General features: G+C 36.2%; 1 pseudogene; it reads left to right on the top strand.

The window, feature by feature from the left end:
• Window positions 1-2,500: 2,500 nt before the first annotated feature.
• On the top strand, window positions 2,501-3,619 carry LOC103747591 (annotated as a pseudogene).
• The last annotated feature ends 7,956 nt before the right edge of the window (window positions 3,620-11,575 follow it).

The raw sequence follows: 11,575 nt of genomic DNA, 5'->3' as shown, positions 1-11,575 counted from the left end.
GAAGATATTACATATTATAATAGTTTTACACTGTTCAAATCAGTCATGTTGCAAGGCTAAAACTGAACAGTATGACTGAGACATTCTTTGGCAGGCCAAAATGACTTCTTGTACATTCCTTATCTAATAAAAATGGAACTGATGCTTAGAAGATGCTAAAATAAGATTCAAAACTTCTTAGCTCCAAGGATAGTTATCTGGCAGTATCTACTAATAATAAGAATAAACAGGTATGTATTTATTTCAGTTAAAAATTTCTTAAATACATGACTGGGCATGGTGGTGCATGCCTTCACTGCCGCACTGGAGAGGCAGAGGCAGGGAAATCGCTGCAAATTTGGAGGCCGGCCTGGTCTACATAGGAAGTTCCAGTTCATAGAGCTACAAAGTGAGACCCTGCCCAATCAAATAACAAACAAACACAAAACAAACCAACTTTAAAACCTACATCACAAGGCCTGTGTCAACCCATTTTCCTTGGTAAAAGCAAACCTTAAAATGATAGACTAATGGGTATTTATTAATTAGTTGATTCACTATACTAAAAAGTTATTAAGTTATGAAATATAAACTCTATGGAATAGTTAGCAAAATGTAGTGAGATTTACATGTAATAATTTGATGGTGTCTAATATATAGATGAGTGATTTTCACAATTGTAGTTCTATAATGAACCAATTTCAAAACATAAATAAAGTTAATTTCAATGGTTTCCTAAACTTAGAATAATTGGGGAGACAGTACATCAAGTGGTATCCAAATCAGAGAAATGGCACAGGTGAATATTTAATTTTTAATTAGTAGCACATTTGGACATATTGCCAAATGCAATAAGTCATTGGCTTATTTGCTTACTAATAAAGAAATTAGAATCATGACTTGCAACTATGTAAAATCCAAATTAGTAGCATTTTCCATTCTAAATTCATGTGACTAAAAGAATTAGAATTTTTCATGTGTCATAAATAAGAAAATTTTAAGGGAGGCTAGGATTTTGCAGGCTGAGGACAATGTGGTATAATGTATCTGAGCATGCAGACTTGGATGGATCATGGCCATTTGGATAAGTTTCCATTACTTTTTGGTCATATAATTGAATAATTATACACCCTAGTATATGTGATGGGTCGAATAGTAGTTTTCCCTCAAATTCACATCCACCCAAAACTTAAAAATGTGATTTCACTTGGAAATAGAGTCATAAAGATTATAAAATTACGATGAAGTCATACTGAAACAGGATAGGCGTATTTATGAATGATGTCTTTTTAAGAAGGAGGAAATTTAGACACACATGACACACAGGACAGAATTCCACAAGAAGAAAGAAGCAGGGACAAACTTAGGAACACAAAGCATTGGCAGCATCTTTTTGAAGTCAGAAAGGAGCCTGTGGGATAAAGGCAGGGGCTGGATTATGGGATTTCTAATTCCTTGATTTTGCATCTCACTATAGTACCAGGTAAAGGCAAAATTTTCAGTTGGTCAAACCATTCAGCTTGTGGTAATTTGTCACGGCAGCCCCATAAAACTTATACAATATGTGACAATAGTGAAAATAATAGATTTACTTAGGTATCACTTTATATAAAATATTAAGGGAAAATTTGAAAATGATTCTTATGATTGTCCATTTACATCATCAATACAGCAAAAATGCCTGTCCCATTTGATACTTACTGTCAATGGGTAGATCCTAAAATCTAACTGGTGAAGGTGTAAACAGTCACAAAACAAATACATTCCACCAATCCATAACTTTTCACATTTTCTCAACAGGGATGCATCGTACATTAAATTATATTAGAGGACTATCATTAAATTTGTCTTCAAAACTCAGCCGACCTTACAAGTGTGATCTAACTTATGTGAGGGTACCTTGAAATATAGTCATGCCATACACTTTAAGTGCCAATTTTGAAAGAGATGTACCCTAGCTCAGAAAAATGTTATTGAAGAGGTTAATGCTGTTGTAATGAAATGCTTCTTCTAATTGAAAAAAAAATATTTTATTGAAAAAAAAATGTAGGAAACAACATATCTTAAAATGAAGTGGAGATCTTCCTTAAAGGGTAAAAACTCATTCAATTTTATGTCTTAGAGAGTTTATACTGGGATCGATACTGTATAACTGTATTAATTCAACTGTGAAACTAAAATTTACCATCACTTTTGAATGAGATATATCCTTGCTCTGATGTATACACTTATTTATTTATACTCTATTTAGAAAACATATACACACTTATTTATATTCTATTTAGAAAAATGCATGGTATGGGTTTCTATCAACAACATCAATAAATTCAACTTAAATATTATTTTCAGTACATAGATTGAGGTGAAACTTCTTAGATTAAATTCCCTAAATATTTAAATAATTCACATTAGTGTTCGAGTACATAGCCTGAAAAAACAAGAAAGATGCTGGTATGGCAATGTTGTCAGTAACAGCCTCCAGATGTGCCATTAAGAAGACCCAGTTCCTAATAGTTGGGGCATTTAGAAGGACTCTAGATATCATCTGGAATGAAGGAGAGTACCTTGTTGTTCTCATGAGAACATATTTTAGTTCTCATAAAGATATATTCTAATTCAGCAGTCAGCATTTTTAGAAAAAGGCTATTTGCCTCATCTACTGTGAGGATGAAGATCATCCTCAGCAATCGGACTGTCAACATTCACAAAAATGTCAACATCATCGTAAAGGGACACAGAGTTATTATGAAGTTTCCCAGAGGAACCCTCCAGGTGGATTTCAATTACATCAATGTAGAACTCAGTCTCCTTGGAAAGAAAAAGAAGAAGCTGAGCGTTGACAAATATTGGGGGAGCAAAAAGGAACCAGCCACTATGAACTGTCTGTAGCCAGGACCAGAAGATGATCAAGGCTGTTACATTGGGCTTCCGCTCCGAGATGGGGGTCTGAGGATACTCACTTCCCCATCAACGACATTATTCAGGAGAATGGGTTTCTAGTTGAAATCTGAAGTTTCTTGGATGAAAAATACATACGCAGGATTTGGATGAGGACAGGTGTTACTTGTTCTGTTTCTCAAGTTCAGAAGATGAATTAATCCTTGAAGGGACTGATACTGAACTTGTTTGAAATTCAGCAGCTTTGATTCAGTAGGTCACAACAGTTAAAAACAGGGATCAGAAAAATTAGGGGTGATATCTATGTTTCTGGGAATAGAACAGTGCAGCAGGATGATGAGTAAGATCTCAGTTATTCAGCTCCAGAAAGAAGACCTTGGATTGTAGGAACTCTTTTATCACAATAAAAGACTGCTCTTCATTTGGGATGGACTCTTTAAATAAAAGCAAAACGGTTATTGAAGAAATGAAAAGGAGATGTTGAGTTTAGGCACCAACACTACATTTGGCTTGTTTGGAAAACAACAGGTGACTATGTTCCTTTATTTGAAGATGGCCTCCAAGGTGTGCAGGGATTCTCTCAAGCTGCTTATAACAGAGATTGATGAGAACAATCTTAAAAAGTTTAAAGCATAAGGAAAATCAGAGACAAAGCTGAGTTCTCGTGGGAATAAGATACTAGATTTCTGCAAGGTCTACGTCTGTGCTCCCTTGCCTTTTTTTTTTTTTTTTTTTTTTTGAGACAGGGTAGCTCTGTAGCCCCAGCTTACCTGGAACTTCCTATGTAGACCAGGCTGGCCTTGATTGTCACAGGTTGAAGGAATGCAGCACCATGCCTGTTAAGTACTAAATCTTAATGAAGGTAAAAGGAGGAAACTATAGTTAGGAACACACCTTGGAGTCTAAGACCTAGAGCTTCTTCGTTCAACCACAGCAACGAACGTTCTAACTATAACTGGAAACTCACATGTGTGAGCCATCTGGGTTATTTTCCAAGTGATTAGAGCTGAGTGTGACTGGTTAGTAATTCCATCTCCACCAATTATCTCATGATGTGGTTTGAGTTTCTATGTGAATTAACCTTCCCGCACTTCAGCTTCCTAGTTTGCTAGAAAGGTAAGGAATTGTGAAGAATTTTTACCTGGCAAGAAAACTCTGGAGTGACTTATAAAATAATTGCGTGGTTCTTGAAATGCTTTTCTTAACCTTATAAGGGCATCTTGTCCTGACAAATCATTCCCTAAATACTCTCAGGAGAGTTGTGCCTGTGATAAAAGTGGAATATATTATTCTTGAAACATATGACTATCTATTTAGCCATATCTACATGCATATATTTATTTCTGATATCTATATGCATATTTCTATATGCATATATTTATCTCTAATATTTGCAATATTGATTTTGATTACCATTCCCCATAGAAAGAAAATGCTGCACACAGTCAGATACCAATCCATGGCTGCTTTACTGCAAATGGATTATTGAAACAAGACAGGATTAGCAGAGATGTTATTTGGTACAGTAAACCAGAGAAACAGGTGAAGTATGCATTTTTGTCTAAAATAAACCAGACATATTGTAGAAGTAGCCTTGAAATGGGAGAAAGAATGCTTAACGTGAAATTCTTGCCCTCATCAACTTTGTAACCTTGGGAAGTATCATTCACTCTGAACTCCCCTCAGATGTCAGCTTCTTTTTCGGGGAAGCATAACTCATACGATAGAAACACATTTCCTATACAGTTCACTCTAGTACTCAGTCATGATTAGTAAATTTGAGTAATGTGCTTGCTGTTTTCTAGAGCACTGAATGAATGTACTGCAACAATATCATCTCCAAGTGAACACTGTAATGTTTATGCATGGGATGAATATCAAACAATAATCAAATGACATGTGAAAACACAGAAAATAATAACCTAATATAGCCAATGTGGTGGTTTGAATGAGTATATCCTCCATAAGGCTCTAAAGTATTTGGATACTTGGTCCCTAGTTCATGGCACGGTTTGGGGAGGGTAACGGAACCTTTAGGAGGTGTGGCCATACTGAAGGAAGCACGTCCCTGGAGGACAGGTTTGAGAATTCTTAAGCCTTTTTGGATTTCCACCTTCCCTCTGCTTCCTGTGCCTGTTTGAATATGTGAGCGTGTGGCTGTCTGTTTCAGCCACCTCCTGCCCATACCTCCCCTGCCATGAAGGACTTCTACCCTCTGTAACTGTAAGCCAAATAAACTCATCCTTCTCTAAGTGGCCTTGGTATGGTGTTTTACCACAGCAACAGAATAATAACCTAATATAGTAAATAAATAAAATGTCATTACATTCTCTTAAAGAACAATCATAAAATAGAAAATACCCTCTAGAGGATACTACCTTCTATTTCACACACCAAAAGAATGCTGTATTAAATGAGTTTGTGTATGCCTCACCCATATAGAGCCAGGACGATAAGCAAGCATCTCCTACTCTCCTTTCCACAGCTCCAGATTGAGTTTCATCTTCAGACAGAATGGCATTGTTCCTTAAAGTTGATTTTACTGCTGAGCTAAGTAATTTTCTGTTTCAACATATATTGGCTACATTAGGCAATCTATTTGGATTGTCAATAAAGTAGTATTTACATAAGCAAGACAAAATTCTTCTGCGTTTTAATCATTAGTGTCACTATATTTTCCTAGCTCTTAAGTAAAAGCAAATTACTGTTTGGGAAATAGAGGTTAAATGCACACACATTCACACACATGCTCTCTCACACATATACACTCTAATGATAACATATGAAAAAGGATTTCACTAGTTAGAATTTAGACTCAAAACTGCATAATGTCAAGTATTAATCATTTCTCAGTCCCCTCTCCCTTTCCATCCCACTCCCTCCAACACATTGACAGCAGGAAGAAATGCATTAAGAGAATTATTTCTCTGTAAGTGAGGTAACATCTGCTTCAAAGCTGAGCTAGGAAGGAGTCTGGACCTTCTCCTCAGCAAGAGCCATTCATGTGGAATATAAGACAGGCATACAGTTTAGCCTGAGGGCTGTTTCAGGATTTGGAATGCATACTTCGGTAGAAAATTATTATAAAAGAAGCATCTTTTAACACACAGTAATCTGCATTGAGCAAAAACTTCTGAGTAACCAAATTCACATATACTTTCCATTTGTAACATTTTTTTCCTTTCAACTGCATGAATGATGATATATTTAAAAACAGAGATTCTTCCATCCACACATTTAAATAATGATTTTCTGGACGTTTTAAAAAGTAAAACAATGCTTTAAGTTTCTTCCTCTTTGGTTCTAATTAGGAAGAGTCACCCTGTTCTGTCAGTCTGCAGACAAATGGCACATGTGTTCATTACCAACCTCACAGTTTAAAGCACCTCAGGAGACAAGGCTGGAGATTATAATTAATGGAAACAACCTGACCAAGTTAATGCAATGGACTAAAACCACTGGAAAGTGGTTACAAGCAGTATTAACAAACATTGCGCAATATAGTAAAGAAAGGAGTAAAACCTCCATAGATCTGTAAATATATAACCCATTTTGTTATGTTTTAGAAAAAGAAAAAATTAAAGTTAGCAGTATATTGTTAATTAGACTAGAATCCATTGCTAAGATGCATACAATAGTGAACAGTAATAAATATGATGATCTTGCACTCACTAAATTTTTGAACTCATTGAATTTGTCATCATTTTATTTGAGGAACTCAGAATAACATTTAATTTTTAAAAAGTCATAGAATGTACTCACATTTTGTGAATATAAAAAAATTCTTACGATAGCCTAGTTGAAGGCAAGGAAGATATAACTGTCATGATTGCTATTTTTATTTATTTTTCTCTTTTGGGGATAGGATTTCAAAGTCCATGCTAATCTTCTATCTCAACCTCCTGAGTTCTGAGATTACAGGTACATATCACCATGTCCAGACCATAAAGTATTTTTTTCTTTAAAAACAACTATAAAAACATCTCCATTTTCAACTTGACAAAATTTTACAATCTCATAAGAATCTGGGTGTGTCTGAGGGAACATCTCTGGAAAGGTTTAGCTGAGGAAGGAAGATCCACTCAAATGTTGGTGGCACCATTCCACAGACTGTGACCACAGCTGAAAATGGAGAAACAAGCTGAGTGCTAGCATTCATGTCTCTTTGGTTCCTGACTACCGACACTATGTGACCAGTTACAATGTGACTAGCCACTTCACAGTCCTGTCACCATGCCTTCCCTGCTTGATTGACTGTATCTTCAAGCTGTGAGCAAAAACAAATTCTTGATTCCTTAAGTTACCTTTGTCAGGTATTTTGGCTCAGAAACAAGAAAAGTAGGTAATACAAAGAAATGGAAATGCACACTTTTTAACAGGAGTCTAGATTGTTCTGATAAGGGAGGTGAATGCTCATCCTGGGTTGTGCACTATAATAAGGAACAAGTACAAATGTAATAGAATGCATCAAAATGAAATGGGAGTTTGTAGATTTTAACTCAGATCTTGTTACTTGGCCTTTTTGTAAACTTAGTTTACTAGTAGGTATAGTCTTACTTTGTAGAAACACATAGTGTTGTGGATAAACAGGTTATGCTTTCACAAATTATGATTTCTAAGGCTTATGGAACATAGTAACCCTGTCACTTTTTAGGAAAAAAGTTTGAAGTTGTAATCTTTTGTAATGTTCCTGGGGGGAATACCCCATTAATAAATAAATCCTAAAAGTAAACCAAATTAATTTATGTTTATGTAAACATATTTTAGACATTTGTCTGAGAATTTTGGTAACTTGCGGATGAGGGTGGGACTTGAATTTTATATTTCTGATTGATTTCTATTAAATCTTGTACGTGACAGAGAAAATTGGAATTTATACTTCCAGGGAAAGAAAAACTTTGAAAGCCTTCTCATTTGTTACAAATATCCAGTGGAACTCAAAAGTACAAATTGAAGTTGACTCTGGAACAGGAATGGAGTAAATTAGCAGACCTTGAAATAATCATATAAATTGGAACCTGCCACTCTTTAGCCTGCTCAGTAATGGGACTGCAATGAATTCCTGGTTGATACCGCTTCATCACCAAACACTCTCCACCTTTTGGTCTGAGTTGGGTTAGTATGTCCTATGGTAATGACTTCCATTTTTTGAAGGGCTTCCAGTTTATAGAAGCTATCCACATTCCATTGACTGGTTTGATCTCATAACAATCTTTAGAAGTTGGCTGGAAAGGGAGTTTCCTTCACTTCATAAAAATGGAAGAAAGTCTCTGGATGATCAGGTTGGCTTCCACAAGATCACTTGCCAAGGCACTAGTGGAACTGACATAAGATCACTGATTTTCCGGCGTTTTATTGCAATGGTACATTTCAATGATCATAATCAATTTGGGATGATAGAGTAATTCTCCTAAGACAAAATGATGACTGAAATGATAATTTAGCATAGAAAAGCAGCCACATTAGCTCCAGGGTTGTATCTCATTAAGGTAGATGCTCAAAACTCACATTAATTATTCTTTTGGTTTGCAGTAAAGACATAAACTCCCAGGAAGATTCTAGTTGATTTTCAGCCTTCAGGCTCTTTCTCTCACTCTAAATATTCTGCTTTTTCCTTCTTTCCATGAAATGTGCTTGCCATCTTTAAACACTTAGCTGCAACTTTAACCAGATGCCAAGTTTGAAAAAGTTTCCTCTAAGTATCTAATTTTATATCTTTGCTACACATCTTATGCATATAGTTTACTTCCTTTTCTCTTTGTTGTTTCTGTTAAAATCACTTAATGTTTGACATATAAGCTGTCAATTAATTACTTTCTCCTCAGAAAGTTTGTAGTGTGCATATATAAAATACGTGTTATTTAATAAACATAAATACCTATTTACATTCTAAAATTATGATCAGGTATGTAAATATGAGGCTGACATAGACTCACTCCATTGCTTCTCTATTTAAAACTTGAAATTATAATTGATTTCATGTTAATTTTTCTTTTTACCTCATCTTGATTTGATGTAAGTATACTGCATATATCTATCTGACTTTGAATAGCTGATGCTCCACTAGTATTTTAATTTAGCACTATCTCTATCAAATTAAAAAAAATATTTTAGTGAATCTTTGAGAATTTCATACAATGTATTTTAATCATATTTGGACCCTCTCCCCAATGTCCAACCCAAATCAACTATGCCCTTGTGACTTTAAGTCCTCTATTATTATTTTTCCTATCTTTAAAAGGATTGTTGAGTCTAATTTATATTCCCCAAAACCTCTTGGGTATGGGTCCATCCCTTGGAGCCTGATCAACCTACCAGGCATCACACCCTTAATGAAAACTGACTCTTCTGCTCCCAACACCTATCAACTGCCAATAGATCTTCAGCTAGATCTCACCTCCTCTATTCATGATGGGATTTTGTCTGGCTTGGGCTTGCACAGGTCTACTGCATGCTGTCAAAAGTGCTGTGGATTCATATGTGCTTCTTCCCTGTGGTGTTCAGGCAACATGGTTTCCAAGGAAATAGTAATATTTTGTGTCATGGCACAGCAGGATAGGAAGAAAGCACAGATCTTCACTGTGAATTCCTCTAGAAATTAATCACTACCTTGGTCTGAAGCACAGTTTTGGATTCAATTACTCAGCTCCCCATGTTAATGTTTTTATATATTAAATATTCAGTTTCTGCAGGGAGACACAAACACAGACAAGCACAGAATTTGTCATTTCAAAAAGTCAAAGAGCAGGGGCTGGAGAGAAGGCTCAGCAGTTAAGAGCAGCATCTGCTCTTGCAGAGGACTCAGGTTCAGTTCCCAGTACCCACATGCAGACTGATTACAGTCTGTATCTCCAGTTCCAGGGAATCTGACTCCCTCTTCCGACCACAGTGGGCATAGCATGACATGAATGCACTTACACATGGAGGCAATACATTCATACACATACAAAATAAAAATAATAAATAAAATAGGTTTAAAAAAGTCAGAGATGTTCATAGTCCCCTGGAACTTAGTCGACCTAGGAGGGCAAGGAGCGTCTCTCAAAATGTCCTGTAACTGTGGTGAATCGCCTGTCCTCTTGAGCAAGGAGGCCATGGAGACCCCACCAGATGGACTTGAACCAGTATCCAGTCTAAAAGAGAAGGGTCAACGCAGAGGAAATTATTTCCTCCATGCTTCCAAGCGAAGCCAGCCATGGTCAAGCAGGACCTTTGACTTACCTTCACATAGATGGAACTGGTAAAAGAAAGGAGCCAGGGGCTCCTCCCAAGCCCATGTGACCCCTGAGGAACAGATCCTCAAACGGCCTTAAGAGTAAAAATAAATTGGTTTATCTGGGCCAATTTAGGGTCTTAAACATCCAAAAGGAAAGTATGATCAAAGATTAAAGGGGTCAATATAACTTTTTAAGAGTCCACATGTATAGCTAAAGGCTACATAACAAGAAATAATGCCAGACAGGAGATACTTTCCTTTGAATCGTTGGCCGGGGGGGGCCCCAAGAGACTCTCAGACAGTAACCCAGCATAGAACTGGGAAAATGAACAGCAGACCCTAATCTTATCTAAAGGAATATTGACAACTGATTGCTGCTAGATGAAGAACAGCTGATCTTCCCAAAACAAAGCTCTCTAGATAAGCTGACTAGATTCAGGGGATGGACATGCACTGGGGAAAAGCTGGGTGTGTCTACAACACAGTGGACAGTAACAGGAATGACAGAGTATATGGGCTCCAGTTGGGCGGGGGGAGGCTATGGGAGGGTATCATTTGGGAAGTGGGTATATAGATGAATAAGATTGTTTGGGATGCTCTGAATGATATACATACAACAAATCAACAAATTAAAAAAAAGTTATGTTTGAGGAGGAAGTATAAAAATTTACTCCATGTTAATTAGTAGAGATGATGAACATTACCACTGAAATCTACCTGATGACTTTATATCCATACTCAGGTGCCAGGGATCCAATTGTAACCGACTGTGACTAGTGATAATTAGATACATAGAGATTAGAGATGCATGTGCAAACATCTAAGTGTTAGTAGCATTAAAAATGAGACTTTTTGTAGGAAACTGTATTTTAAAATGAAATAACCTGATGACTTTATATCCATACTCAGGTGCCAGGGATCCAATTGTAACCGACTGTGACTAGTGATAATTAGATACATAGAGATTAGAGATGCATGTGCAAACATCTAAGTGTTAGTAGCATTAAAAATGAGACTTTTTGTAGGAAACTGTATTTTAAAATGAAATAGAGATCTTTTTTTTAAGTTAAAACCTCATTCAATTTTATGTTTTGTAGGGTTTATATTGAGTTCAATATTGTATAACTGTATTAATTCAACTGTGAGCCTAAAAATTTACAGCCAATTTTGAAAGAGATGCATCTTAGCTCTGGAAATTGTTATTGAGTATGTCAATGCTGTTGTAATAAAATGCTTCTTCTAATTATGTGATAATTAAATAAATAATTTAAAAATATATTTATTACTTTTATTTTAATGTATTTGTGTGTATTGCCTACATGTATGGAAGTGCACCCAAGTTGTTCAGTGCCCAAGGAGGTCAGAAGAGGGCATTGGATCCCCTAGAACTGGAATTACAGAGTTGTTAGCTGCCATGTCGGTGCTGGGATTCGAACCCAGGTCTTCTGCAAGAAGAGTCAGTGTTCTTAACCACTGAGCAAT

The sequence above is a fragment of the Nannospalax galili genome, unplaced genomic scaffold, assembly GCF_000622305.1.
Source record: "Nannospalax galili isolate Female #2095 unplaced genomic scaffold, S.galili_v1.0 scaffold705, whole genome shotgun sequence".
Taxonomy (NCBI): domain Eukaryota; kingdom Metazoa; phylum Chordata; class Mammalia; order Rodentia; family Spalacidae; genus Nannospalax; species Nannospalax galili.
This window is presented reverse-complemented; position numbering and strand designations above follow the sequence as displayed.